We start from the raw sequence: 13,785 nt of genomic DNA on the forward strand, positions 1-13,785 counted from the left end.
TAGGCCCGCGGTATTCCTGCCTGTCGTAAGAGGCGACTAAAAGGAGTCTTCAAAGTTTCGGCCTTATGTGATGGTCCCCACTTGGGTTTGACCCGCCATTTTCAAAATTTCCGTTGTTAGTGCGTGCCATTTGGGGAAGGACGCCTTACGTGGTGTTTTTCTATTGGTCCATCGTGCACCTCCATCTTGCATGCTATCTATTGTCGTGTGGAGGGATTTACACCCCATGTCTTCTGGGTTGCCTCCTCGTCTTGTGCGTAATCCCCTTCTTAGCACCCACGGCAACTGTGGACCCTTTCAACACCTAAAATCCAGCACGGTAGCCAGTCCGTTGTGGTGGGGTCGTCATGTACCCTCTTGGTGGTAGCCCCCTGACCAAGCAGGGATCGCACTACAGATGCCAGAGCTGTTTCCTCCCCATGCATGCCAAGGAGTATGTGCCCATCTTGTCTGGGGCACGGGGGACTCCGGGCAACGGGATATCGGCCAGGTACCCGTTGCTTTGGCTGGGTGGCGCCCTTGGGGAGAGCCCTCGTTCGGAGTAGGTGGCATCTGGGCGGATGTGGCGCAATGAAGCGCAATAAATCTCACCAAGCTGGTGGTCGCACTGCCACCAGCGTCTCTAAGCGAGGCAAAATTGAATTCGATGCTGCACAATATGATCCTCAGTCGTTCCCCTCGTTGGCTGCGCCATGGGAGGGACGCAGATCTAGTGCCAAGCAGGAGCCTTATGTACCACAATACCTTGTCTGCAGCAGGACTGATGGTGACTCCTTTCTTTCGACAAAGCCTATGTTTTTTGTGGAACACCCGCAGGATAAGTTTGGGGAAGTGGCGGGTTTGTCTAAAATGAGGAATGGGTCCACCCTCCTCAAGACGTCCTCCCCAGCCCAGTCACGGGCGTTGCTCTTGTGTGATAAGCTGGGAGACGTCCCTGTTACCGTCACTCCCCACAGTAGCTTAAATATGGTCCAGGGGATTATTTACCATCGCGACCTCTTGTTACAGTCCGATGACGAGCTGAGAGCTGACTTGGAACGACATGGTGTGCATTTTGTCCGTCGTGTGCACAGAGGACCCAAGACCAACAGGGTGGCCACCGGGGCCTTTATCTTGGCCTTCGAGGGTGCTGTATTGCCTGAGAAGGTCAAGGTAATGGTTTACCGTTGTGACATCAAGCCATACGTCCCTCCCCCGATGCGGTGCTTCCAGTGCTGGAAGTTTGGGAATATGTCCTCCCGTTGCCCATCCAGCGCCACATGTCGAGATTGTGGACGCCCCTCTCATCCCGATTCTCCATGTGCGCCTCCGCCTATCTGTGTCAACTGTGGGGAACACCACTCTCCATGCTCGCCGGACTGCCCCGTTCTTCATAAGGAGCGGAAGATTATGGAATTTAAGACCCTGGACCGGCTTACTTATCGCGAGGCAAAACTGAAATTTGAAAGGTTGCATCCTGTCCCTCTTCAAACTTCTTATGCTGCTGCTACGTTATCGTCGCCCTCGCGGGCGGCAGTTGTCGCCTCCTCTGTGCCGCCTTCAGTTGGCCCTCAGGGCCGTCCATCTCTGTCTGCCTCCCTCGTGTCTGGGTGCAAGCCTTCCTCTGTTGCCCCCTTAGCAGTTGGGGGCAAACCCCCTTCTGTCACTCCCCCCGCACATGCTTCAGGAGTGACATCTGCTCCAAAACCAGGGGGCTCGATCCCTCCCCCTCCCCCTCCTTCCCCGCCGGCGTCGTCTCTGCCGGCTCCTCTCTCGCGGAAGGGGTCCCTCGGGGCCCTCCCTTCTTCCGTTTCTTCTGCTACCCCCGCTGGATGTCAGCCAGTGGCTGAAGGTTCCTCCACCTGCTGGTCGTAGAGCTTCTGCGTCGTCGTCAGCCTCCGACGCTCCTTCAGAGAAACTCTCCCAACCCTCTAAGCCAAAGGACAGACGCGAGGAGGAGGACCGGAACGTGTCCAAGAAGAAGGACGCTCCGGCAGTTTCAGTACCGCCTGCTGTCAATAGCTCTGGCTCTGGGGATGCGGTGGAGATCCTCGCCTCTGCTGCGGATCTCGCCCTCACGGAACCCTCGGGGACCTCTCCTATGGACACAGCTGACTCTCGCTCAGTGGCGGCCGTTGACTCTGCGGCGCCGTCTGCCTCTTAGTCGCCTTCACGCCCTCCCAGTCCCTTCCTGCTTCCATTCTCCAGTGGAATTGCGGCGGTTATTTCCGCCACCTGCCTGAGCTCCGGATGCTTCTGAGTGTTTCCCCTGTTCTGTGCATTGCTCTTCAGGAAACTTGGTTTCCAGCAATGCGGACCCCTGCCCTTCGTGGTTATCGGGGATACTATAAGAACCGCGCTGACTGTCAACGAGCTTCAGGTGGAGTTTGCCTCTTTGTTCGCCACTCTGTCTGTAGCTCACCAGTACCCCTTCTGACACCTTTAGAGGCAGTCGCTGTCAGGATTGAGCTCTCGCCGGCTATTACTGTTTGCTCTGTTTACGTTCCTCCGTATGGGCAACTCCCCCGACATGTCTTGGCTGCGCTGCTGGCTCAACTCCCGCCGCCATTGCTGCTTCTGGGCGATTTCAATGCCCACAACCCTCTATGGGGTGGGACTGTCTCCGAGGACCGCGGTCGCGCTGTGGAGCATGTGTTGGCTCAGCTCGACCTTAGCCTCTTGAACACCGGTGCTCCCACGCATTTCAGTGTGGCCCATGGCTCGTTCTCGGCCATCGATCTCTCTCTTTGCAGCCCCGGACTTGTCCCATCCCTTCACTGGAGAGTGCATCCTGATCTGTGTGGTAGTGACCATTTTCCCATCTATTTGTCACTGCCCCAGTGTCATTCTTCTGGGCGCCTGCCCCGCTGGGCTCTCAACAGGGCTGACTGGCCGGCTTTTACTTCCGCTGCCACCATTGCTTCTCTCCCACAGGGTGACATTGACGAGGTGGTCCGTGTCTTGACCTTGTCAATTATTTCTGCGGCCGAGACTGCCATCCCTCACTCTTCTGGACTCCCTCGGAGGAAGTCTGTCCCCTGGTGGTCGCCGGAGATTGCTGGCTCTCCAACGTCATAAGCGACACCCATCTCTGGAGACCCTCATCGCCTTTAAGAAGCTCTGTGCCTTGGCCCGTCGTCTTATTGCACGGCGTAAGCAGGAATGCTGGGAGAGGTACATTTCACCCTTGGGCTCCCGTGTCTCCCCGTCACTCGTGTGGTCCCGCATCTGGCGGATTTATGGATACCAGACCCCTATGGGTGTCCCTGGAATCTCCCTGGACGGCGCTGTCTGCATGGACGCTGCCACCATTGCTGACCACCTTGCCACGCACTTTGCTACGAGCTCTGCGACTGCAACTTACCCTCCTGCCTTTCGCTCTCTAAAGGAGCGCGCCGAGCGGACGCCGTTATCGTTCCACACACGTCGTTCTGAAAAATACAATGCTCCTTTCAGCGAGAGGGAATTCCTCGCTGCCCTCGCCAATTGCCCTGATACAGCGCCAGGACCGGACTGCATCCACGCGCAGATGCTGAAGCATCTCTCCAGGGACTGCCAGAGACACATCCTTACCATCTTTAACCGCATTTGGAGCGAGGGCGTGTTCCCGTCGCAATGGCGAGAGGGTGTTATCGTTCCCATCTTGAAGCCCGGTGCGGACCCTCTGGCGGTGGACGGCTATCGTCCCATTACACTAACCAACGTTTTGTGCAAATTGCTCGAACGTATGGTGGGGCGGCGTTTGTGTTGGGTCCTTGAGTCGCGCAGTCTCCTCGCTCCATCCCAGGGTGGCTTCCGTCAGGGCCGGTCTGCTGCGGACAATTTGGTGCGGCTGGAATCTGCTATCCGTACGGCCTTTTCCCGCCGTCAGCATCTCGTTGCTGTATTTTTTTATCTGCGGAAGGCATATGACACAACATGGAGGCATCACATCCTTGCTACGTTGCGCGAGTGGGGTCTTCGTGGTCAGCTCCCAGCTTTCTTCAAAACTTCTTATTGCGCCGCTCTTTCCGGTGCAAGTCGGTGCCGCCTCTAGTTCATCTTATATACAGGAAAATGGGGTCCCGCAGGGCTCGGTGTTGAGCGTTTCCTTATTTCTAGTGGCCATTAATGGTCTGGCTGCAGCCGTGGGGTCGTCGGTGTCTCCTTCTTTGTATGCCGACGACTTCTGCATCTCATTTAGCTCAACGACTACGGGAGTCGCCGAATGCAGGCTGCAAGCAGCCGTTCGCAAGGCGGCATCATGGGCTCTGACTCATGGATTTCAGTTCTCTGCGGCCAAGACTCGAGTTATGCACTTCTGCAGGCGTCGGACGGTCCACCCTCATCCGGAACTTTACCTCGACGGTCAACTACTTGAAGTGGTGGACACTAGCCGCTTCTTAGGACTCGTCTTTGATGCCCGGCTCACGTGGGTTCCTCATATTACTCAGCTGAAGCAAAAGTGCTGGCAGCACCTCAACACCCTCCGCTGCCTGAGCCATGCGTCTTGGGGTGCAGATCGCAGCACGCTGTTGCGATTGTACAGAGCCCTTGTGCAGTCCAGGCTTGATTATGGGAGCCTGGCCTATGGGTCTGCATCGCCCTCAGTGTTGACGTTGTTGGACCCCATACACCACTGTGGGGTTCGGCTTGCAACTGGAGCTTTCCATACGAGCCCCGTGGATAGTCTGCTGGTGGAGGCCGGGGTCCCCCGCTGCGGATTTGCCGCCACCGACTGCTCGCCGACTATGCTGTCCACGTGCATTGCTCACCGGGCCATCCCAATCATCGCCTGCTTTTCCCTGCCAGGGTTCTCCCTCTGCCCGACCTGCGACCTAGGTCTGGGCTTTCCATTGCTGTCCGCGTCCAGTCCCTGCTGTCTGAACTGGGGTCGTTCCCATTTCTGCCGCCCTTCCGGGCCTGTGCACCCACGCCTCCCTGGTGTATGACCCGTCCGTCCGTCCGCCTGGACTTGGCACGGGAACCCAAGCACTCGGTTCCGCATGTGGCCCTCCGTCACCGTTTTCTTGCGCTCGTCGCCTCATTTTCAGGCTGTGAGCCTGTCTACACTGATGGTTCCCTGGTGGATGGTCGTCCTGCCTACGCTTTTGCTCACGCTGCCCATGTTGAACAGCGCTCCTTGCCGGCTGGCTGCAGTATTTTTACTGCAGAGCTGGTGGCCATATTGCGCGCTCTTGAGCATATGCGTTCCTGCTCAGGTACGTCCATCGTCATCTGCAGTGACTCCCTGAGCAGCCTCCAGGCTATCGACCGCTGCTATACCTCTTCTCCTCTGGTATCCTTTATTCAGGAGTCTGTTTTTGCCATTACCCGCTCTGGTCGTTCGGTGGTCTTTGTTTGGACGCCAGGTCACGTTGGCATCCCGGGGAATGAACGTGTCGACAGGCTGGCCAAAGGGGCGGTCGACGCCCCCACTTTGGCGATCGGCCTCCCGGCTCGTGATTTGCAGCTGGCGTTGCGCCGTAAGGTGCTTCAGATGTGGCGTGACAAGTGGCGTAGCCTGACTTCTCCGAATAAACTGCGGGCTGTTAAGGAGACGACCGATGTGTGGCAGTCCTCCCTGCGGGCTTCTCGCAGGGACTCTGTCATCCTGTGTCGGCTCCGCATCGGCCATACCTACCTGACGCACGGACATCTTTTGCGTCAGGAGGATCCCCCCCTGTGTCAGTGTGGGTCCCGGTTGACGGTCGCCCATATTTTGTTGGAGTGTCCCCGCCTGCGCACCCTCCGGCAGACTTTTAATCTCCCGGGCACGTTGCCTTTGGTTTTATGCGACGATGCCTCCATGGCTGAGGACGTTTTAAATTTTATCCGTGGTAGTCCTTATTATGGTTCCATTTAGGGGGGACCTGTCCCTTTCCCTTTCTGTGTATCTTGTCCTCGAGTGTCCCATTGGTCGCAGATTTTAATGTGTGTATTCGGATGGTTGACTGTTTCCCAATTTTTGTTTCCATGGTCTGTCAACCAGTCTCCGACCCTCTTATTTTCTTCCGTTTCTTTCTGTCCAGTGTTCGTCTGTACTCTTCTTGTCTCTAGTGTTCGCTGCCACGTTGGTGTTCTTTCAGTGACTGGGAGGAGGGGCGTCTCCTCCCCCCTTGGGGTTTTACCTGTTCCGTAAATTTTGTTTCGCCGGTTTTTTTGGAATGGGGGACTGATGACCTTAGCTGTTTAGTCCCCCTTAAACATCCTAACAACAACAACAACAACAACAGAAATCACTTTTCGTTCCCTCATCAGTATGATTTCTGCCGTGCAGTAGTTTACAAACTGTCTCAGAATTTATACCTGCTGCACTGCTCATCATTTCAGAGTTAAATTGTACGCATGTCTCATCAGTGTGTCTGTGTACTTTCCCTTTTCATCTCTTCAGTTTTTTAGTCAGATGTGAGGAATGAGAAAAGAACTGGTTGTTATAAATTGTTATGTATTGGAACAACAATTACAAAATGGGAAGTCTGCCACTATTCCACATAGTTTCTGCTATTTCATAGTCAATTGTAGTATGGATGGGAAGTTTGGTGAGTCCTGCGTAATATCGGTTGCTGGAATGTGTACGCAGTCATTGAATGGGAAACTGTACACTGCTAATCATATTCAAACCACTTACATCCCAGCACCTTCTTAAATGATCCTGCCGTGTGGAAATCACATTGTGAGAGATATGACATATCTAACATTCCTATAAGGAAGATTTTCAAACACAAATCATGGTAGTTCAGCCAAGTACTGTCTGTCTGCATTACACTGCAGGGCTTGGCAGTGTATATGCTGGCATTCAGAATTTGCACAGTATCACCTTATGGATTTTGGCAATTGATATATACTTTACAAAAATGTTTTAGGAGTTGGATCATGATAACTGTTATTTATTTCTGGGTGATACGTACACACAGCATTGTGATGGATCTTTTCTTCATCAGTCAATGAGCTACACACTTTAGAATGAAATTGCAGTCCATTATCAAATAGTTTGGCTGAATGGTCTTTAGATTGTAGACACCTTGGTATCCTGACATAAGTCACATTATTTTATAATTTTTTGTACTCACCAAGACACGTTATCAAAGATCACTTGTTTCTCAATTTGTTGTAAGCATTCCTCCTGACCAAAACGTCCAAAACTGATAAGGGTATATTTCTACATCCACATACATACTCCACAAACCGCCATGTGGTGCTTGGTGCAAGGTACCTTGTAGTTTTATTAGTCATTTTCTTTCCTGCTTCACTCCAGAATAAGTGAGGGAAAACAGCTGTATATGCTTCTTTACAAGCCCTAATTTCTGTTATCTTTTCTATGTGATTCCTATGCAAAATATATGTTCGCGGCAGTAGAATTGTTCTACAATTGGCTTCAAATGCCGATTCTCTAAACTTTCTAAACAGTTGTCCACGAAAAGAACATTGTCTTCCCTCTACGGATTTCCACTTGAGTTTACGAAGCACCTCTGTTATACTAGCGTGTTGGTCGAACGTGCCAGACTGCCATTGAATTGCTTTGATGTCGTTTTTTAATCCGACGTGGTGAGGATCCTAACACTCTTAAACATGAAATATAAAACTTCAACTGTTCCTTTGCTGTCTTCTGTAGCCACACCAGACAGGTCAGTGAATTGCTGGATAGAAAGCCTCCAACCCACTTAGTGATTTCACATGAGACAAGAATTTTCTCAAGTTCTCAGCAAGGCCTTTTACTAAGATATGCTTGTGATAGTTTTTGTATGCTTTGCACATTATCTTTTTAAAGGCACACTAATTGCTGCTAGCTTTTGCCTTCCGTCGTTCGGGTGTTCTTTATTGAACTGAGAATTCAATTGCTTTGCACATATTTCTCCAGAGCATAATTTACAATCCCTTTAAATTTTGACCATAATTTCTCTACGTCCATCATATTGGAAGTAATTGATGTCCATTCGTTACCTAAGTGGGATGCTATTTAATCATATTGTCAGTATTGTGTTTTGGCTTGCAAAGTCTCCACAATTCCTAGTTTTAAGTCCGTGCTACAATACATGTTGCCATAAATTAAGTAATATTTTTGAATTTTAGTTTCTGTTTCATATTGATACATTGTTTATCTTTTTTAATATCTCATCTGCTTCTTGCTCTGCTTTGATATTACATAAAGTATGAATTTTTGACTTTCCATACATACCTCTTATAAAATTAACCTTGATCTCTCTTCTCTGACACATGGGATCTCAGTAAAAAATCTTTTAAATATAGCAGAAGATGTGACAAAGCATCAGGCACCACATTTATTCCATCAGGAATTTTCTGGATATCACAGCTGAATCCCTGGAGGATGATGACCCATCTAGCAAGTCATATATGTATTGATTTGCACTGAAGGAGAAGGGATAATGCCCTATGATTTGTCTGAACAATGCTGGGCTGCCCAACCATAAAATAGTAGAACTAGACAAAGCCTTAAAAAATCGCAAGTGCTTCATGCTCTGTCTAACAATATTTCCTTTCCCTTGCTGACAAAATGTGACTTGCGAACGTGATCATATGACGTTGTCCCTGATCATTTTCACTGAGTAGTTGATATAAAGTGGCTCCCAAGTCCAGGTACTGTAGTGTCTCTCTCAAGGTAGAATGATATATCAAGGTCTGCTGGTACAGTAGTAGAGATTCTAAGAATTGATGCTTGACATCATCAAACGCTTACTCTTGGTCAGTTCCCAAGTTCAAACTGAATTCTTCCTAATTAATTGCAGTAAAGCAAGCAGTAACAAGCCATACACATTTAGGAAAATACTTGTAGTATCCACAAAAACTGAAATATGATTGAAGTTGGTATTTACAGGTTGGTACTGAAAAATTTTGAATTGCTCCTAATTTCTTCAGATCAGGCTCAGTCCTGCAGACAAGATGGCATGTCTCATGAATTGAATCTTCTTGCAAATTTAAAATTTTTCAGATTGAGTGTCACTGCAACCGATTTACATGTTGTCAAATCTTTATTTAGTGTATTTTTGTACTCCTGCCATGACATGGATGCAGTCAAAATATCATTGACAAACACTGTTACATTCTGCAAAAGCTTCTCCCCAAGAGTCACGTCCAAAGGTCAAACAAATGCTGCTAATGAAATGTTTAAACCGAATGGGATCTGCTTGAAGTTGTAGCATCATCTGTTGTGCAATAATGCATTAACTTTCAATTTCTTGCCTCCAGTACCAACTTCCAATAACTATTCGTCACGTCCAAATTATTAAGATAGATCTCGCTGAGGCTGAGTAACGTGATTAGTAGATTAGGCATCCAAAGTCCAATGTAGTTGTCTTACTTTTTTTTAATTACACTAGTCAACAGCCATTTTGCATTTGGGATGTGATACATCAGCTATTATTATTTTGGTGTGTAGAATCTGAATATACCTTTCAAAATGTTCTAGCGTGTATCATTTTTGAGTTTTTAAAGGCTTTTTATTTTTCGTATTCAGTATTTTGTGTTTTACTGTTCTTCTGTTTTGATGTTCAATTGTTTGTTTTTTATTTGCATAGGAGAGCTAGAATATCTACAAATCATCAGTAAATGTTTAGTTTGTTTCCTGTGAAAGATAGTGCAAATTTTTCTGTTTAGAATTCACACTAAGAAAAATGGCAACTAGTAAATCTCGCTGCTGTCTAAACCACCCCAACAACTTTTGTTATGTGTGTGGGAAATTCACTGCAAAAGCCCAAAGAAACCCAATCACTGATTTGGTTAAGAAGGCATATAAATTGTATTTTGATTGTCCTGTTGGTGATCAAGATAAAAATTTTGCACCTCACATTGCCTGCATAACCTGTACTGCAAACTTAACCAAGTGGTTGAAAGGACAATACCGAACCATGGTGTTTTTGCTGTTCCGATGGTGTGGTGTGAGCCTAATGACCGTTATTCAGACTGTTACTTATCTCTTACAAATATTCTGGGACATTCAAGCAAAACTAGACATAAAATACAGTATCCGAATGTACTGTCAGTGCATTTGCCTGTGCCCCATGATAAGGGGTTGCCTGTTCCTGTTTGTAACTTGAAAGCCACAGAACCAGATACCATCTCAAGTGAATCAGAAAGTATTGAACATATAGAAGAGTACTGTCTTCAATATTATGACACTTTGTCTCAGCTCTTTAATCAAAAGGAATTGAACGATTTGGTTCTCCATCTAAAACTTTCGAAACAGCAAGCTGAACTCTTGGGGTCGAGACTGCAACAATGGAACCTTCTAACTCCAGGGACAAAAATTTCCTGTTGCAGATCAAGAAGTGCTTCCTTCGTTCAGTATTTCAATATGCAGAATTCAATGTTTGTATGTAGAGACGTCAATTTTCTGATATGCAGCTAGGTGTACAACATAATCCATGGGAGTGGTGACTATTTATTGATTCCAATAAAACCAGCTTGAAAGCAGTACTACTGAATGATGGCAATGCATTTCCATCTTTACCTTTTGCTTACACAGTAGACATGAAAGAAACTTGTGAAACCATGGCTTTGCTGCTAGAGGCAATCAAATATAAGGATCATGAATTGCAGCTTTGCTGTGATTTAAAAGTTGTTGCACTCCTTACAGGTTTACAGGCTGGATTCATGAAATACTGCTGCTTTTTGTGCCTTTGGGACATCAGTGACACCAAGAACCACTATACAGTCAAGGAATGGCCTATAAGGAAGTCATATGTTCCTGGAAATGTAAATGTGAACAATACTCTGTTGGTTGAGCCTGATAAAATCATTTTGCCTCCCCTTCATATCAAGTTGGGCCTTATCAAGAACTTTGTAGAAGCTCTGGATAAAGAAGGTGAGGCCTTCAATCACGTAAAAGAAAAGTTTCCCAAATTAAGTGAGCTGAAAGAGGGTATAATTGTTGGATGACAAGTAAGAAAATTGCTAAAAGATCCAACCTTTGATACCAAACTCCCAGATGTCCAATTAGCTGCTTGGTCTTCTTTTAAAGCAATTGTCTAGGGCAACAGAAAAGACAAAAATTATGTTACTATTGTGAATTATCTTTTTGGACAACTATAAGAACATGGGGCATAGAATGTCACTTAAAATTCACTTTTTACATTCTCACCTTGATTTCTTCCCAGAAAGTTAGGGAGCTGTAAGTGATGAGCACGGTGAACGCTTTCACCAAGACATTCTTACCATGGAACACAGTTACCAAGACCATTGGAACTCTTTGATGATGGGTGACTACTGCTGGAGTCTTGACAGGGGGTTTGATGAAACGGAAAACAAAAGAAGAGCTCCATTTTCGCATTTTTCATAAACCAAAGACAATTAACGGTGAAAATATCTTCTGAACTAATTTGGACCTTTTAGTGGGATCATGCCTGTATATACATACAAATTAGTATTGATTGCAAACATTCTGAATGTGTATTTTTGTTTTTCTTAATTGTGTCAATTTTCACTATTACCATTTTTTATTCTGCTGTGTATCTAGGAAATGTAACATCATAAAGGAAAACTGATTTTACCTGTGTATTCAGTACCCCAAAATTAGGCAAATCCACCCATTTACAAACCAAATTCCGGAAAAATGTTTAAATTTGTTAACTAGTGTTAGTGTATGTACTGGATTGCTGGATACAATTTCATTTTCAACCATTTGTGCAGTCATACCGTCATTTGACATTGATGTCCTACCATAAATCCAGAATTATTTGAAAATTCCTCTGCTTGCATATGTAAATCTTCTTGCAATTCTTCCCTGTAGGATTTGGACAAATTACTCAATTTCCTTAATTTTTTACTTGCTCCCGAATTTCTTCTGTGACCACAGCATCCTTCGTGTAAACTGCCATTTCGGTTCCATCGTCTAAGTTGTTCTTGATAATCCTAATTCCTGACACTATGGAAGGTTCTTCTTCTTCTCCGACAAAATTAACTTCCAATTCGTCATTGTTATCACAGATGTTTAAACATCCTCTTCCAAAATGAATGTCCATCTTAATTTGGTCAACCAGTCATTACCAAAAATCCAATCCACACTTAAAGAGTCAGTAATCAGTACAGTCACATCAAAGTACCTTTCTAAAACCTTGCACCTAATGTGCGTCTGCCTAATAGCAGTATAATTTTTATGATCAGTTGCTGTCACTAAATGCTCACTGTTTACAGGATATACTGATATCTCTGCTGTTTCACAAACCTGTAAGTATAAATCGAGGGATACAGCTGTAGCTGAACAAAAAGGCAGCTATTCAGCAGGCATTCATACATATACATCACTGTCTCGGTATGTTCTTTGATATCAGTATGGCATATAGCACTACATGGAGACACAGTGTTCTCCTGCAACTCCATCAATGAGGCTTTCATAGCCATCTCCTCATTTTCATTTTGTCCTTCCTGTCCAAGCGCTTTTTTTATTACCCGTGTTGGTGATGTGCTGTTGGATCGTTTTTAGCAGGACAATCATATTCCTCAGGGCAATTTTTTAATTGATACCCTCTTTGCCTTAATCATAAACAGTATCACAGCTAAGTTAAGGAGACCTATACAATCCTCCTTATTTGTGGATGATTTTGCTGTTTTCTGTTCCTCCTCCATTGTTGCAACTACGGAGGTTAGAAGATTGAGCTGCAAAGATTGGTTTTCTGTAGATAAATGTGTGTTTTTCTTTCTTTCGTTCTCCATCTGGATCATCTTAAGGACCACACACCAATTTCAGTGCTTCCTTCTTTGTTGTTCTTTCTTTTTCCTCCAGTATTCTTTCATCTTTTCACTATGTGTCTTTTTTCTCTCCTTGGACCATTTTGAGCCAGTCTTCTTCTCCCTCGTACCTTGAAATCCTTCCAGTTTTAACACTTCCCTCTTGAAAATCTTTCTTTCTGTTGCATCTTTTTCACTTATGTTGTTTCTTTCCAAATCTTTCCTAACTTCTTGAATCCAAGCTATTGTTAACTTCTTGTCCCAAAGATATTTAAAAATCTGTTTGGTTAACCTGTTGCTGTTCATTCTGTACAAGTATCAAAAAAATAGCAGTCACTTCTTTCGTAATGTTTCATTTATGTTTTCTATGTTGCGATAAACTTCTTCATTGCTTTTCAATTTCCATACCTCTGTGTTTCTTGGTGGCCCATGTATGTTTTGAATGGTTTATCTTTCTTGGACTTCAAGTTTCAGTACCTTGTGTTTTTATTTTAGTCATTCTCATTCTTCTTTGCTTTACCTAACTTGCATATGAGGTAAGCCAGTCTACATTTCTAAAGCTCAGTGATGTTCGTGGGCCTCATTTTTGGCTCCAAACTGTCCTGGTTATCACACCTGAGAGACCTGAAAACCAGAACCCAGAAAATGTCATAAAGTGCCTTAGCCACAGGTTTTGGGGAGCAGATAGGCCATAGCTGCTCCAGTTTTATATGGCTTTTGTGCATTCACGGCTAGACTATGTACACTCCTGGAAATGGAAAAAAGAACACACAGACACCGGTGTGTCAGACCCACCATACTTGCTCCGGACACTGCGAGAGGGCTGTACAAGCAATGATCACACGTACGGCACAGCGGACACACCAGGAACTGCGGTGTTGGCCGTCGAATGGCGCTAGCTGCGCAGCATTTGTGCACCGCCGCCGTCAGTGTCAGCCAGTTTGCCGTGGCATACGGAGCTCCATCGCAGTCTTTAACACTGGTAGCATGCCGCGACAGCGTGGATGTGAACCGTATGTGCAGTTGACGGACTTTGAGCGAGGGCGTATAGTGGGCATGCGGGAGGCTGGGTGGACGTACCGCCGAATTGCTCAACACGTGGGGCGTGAGGTCTCCACAGTACATCGATGTTGTCGCCAGTGG

General features: G+C 46.4%; 1 protein-coding gene across 1 annotated transcript in view; it reads left to right on the forward strand.

Annotated features, from left to right (window-relative positions):
• Positions 1-13,785, forward strand: part of LOC126281955 (nonsense-mediated mRNA decay factor SMG5) — a 318,742-nt gene that overhangs the window by 53,480 nt on the left and 251,477 nt on the right. The window lies entirely within an intron of this gene.

Source organism: Schistocerca gregaria, chromosome 7, assembly GCF_023897955.1.
Source record: "Schistocerca gregaria isolate iqSchGreg1 chromosome 7, iqSchGreg1.2, whole genome shotgun sequence".
Taxonomy (NCBI): Eukaryota; Metazoa; Arthropoda; class Insecta; order Orthoptera; family Acrididae; genus Schistocerca; species Schistocerca gregaria.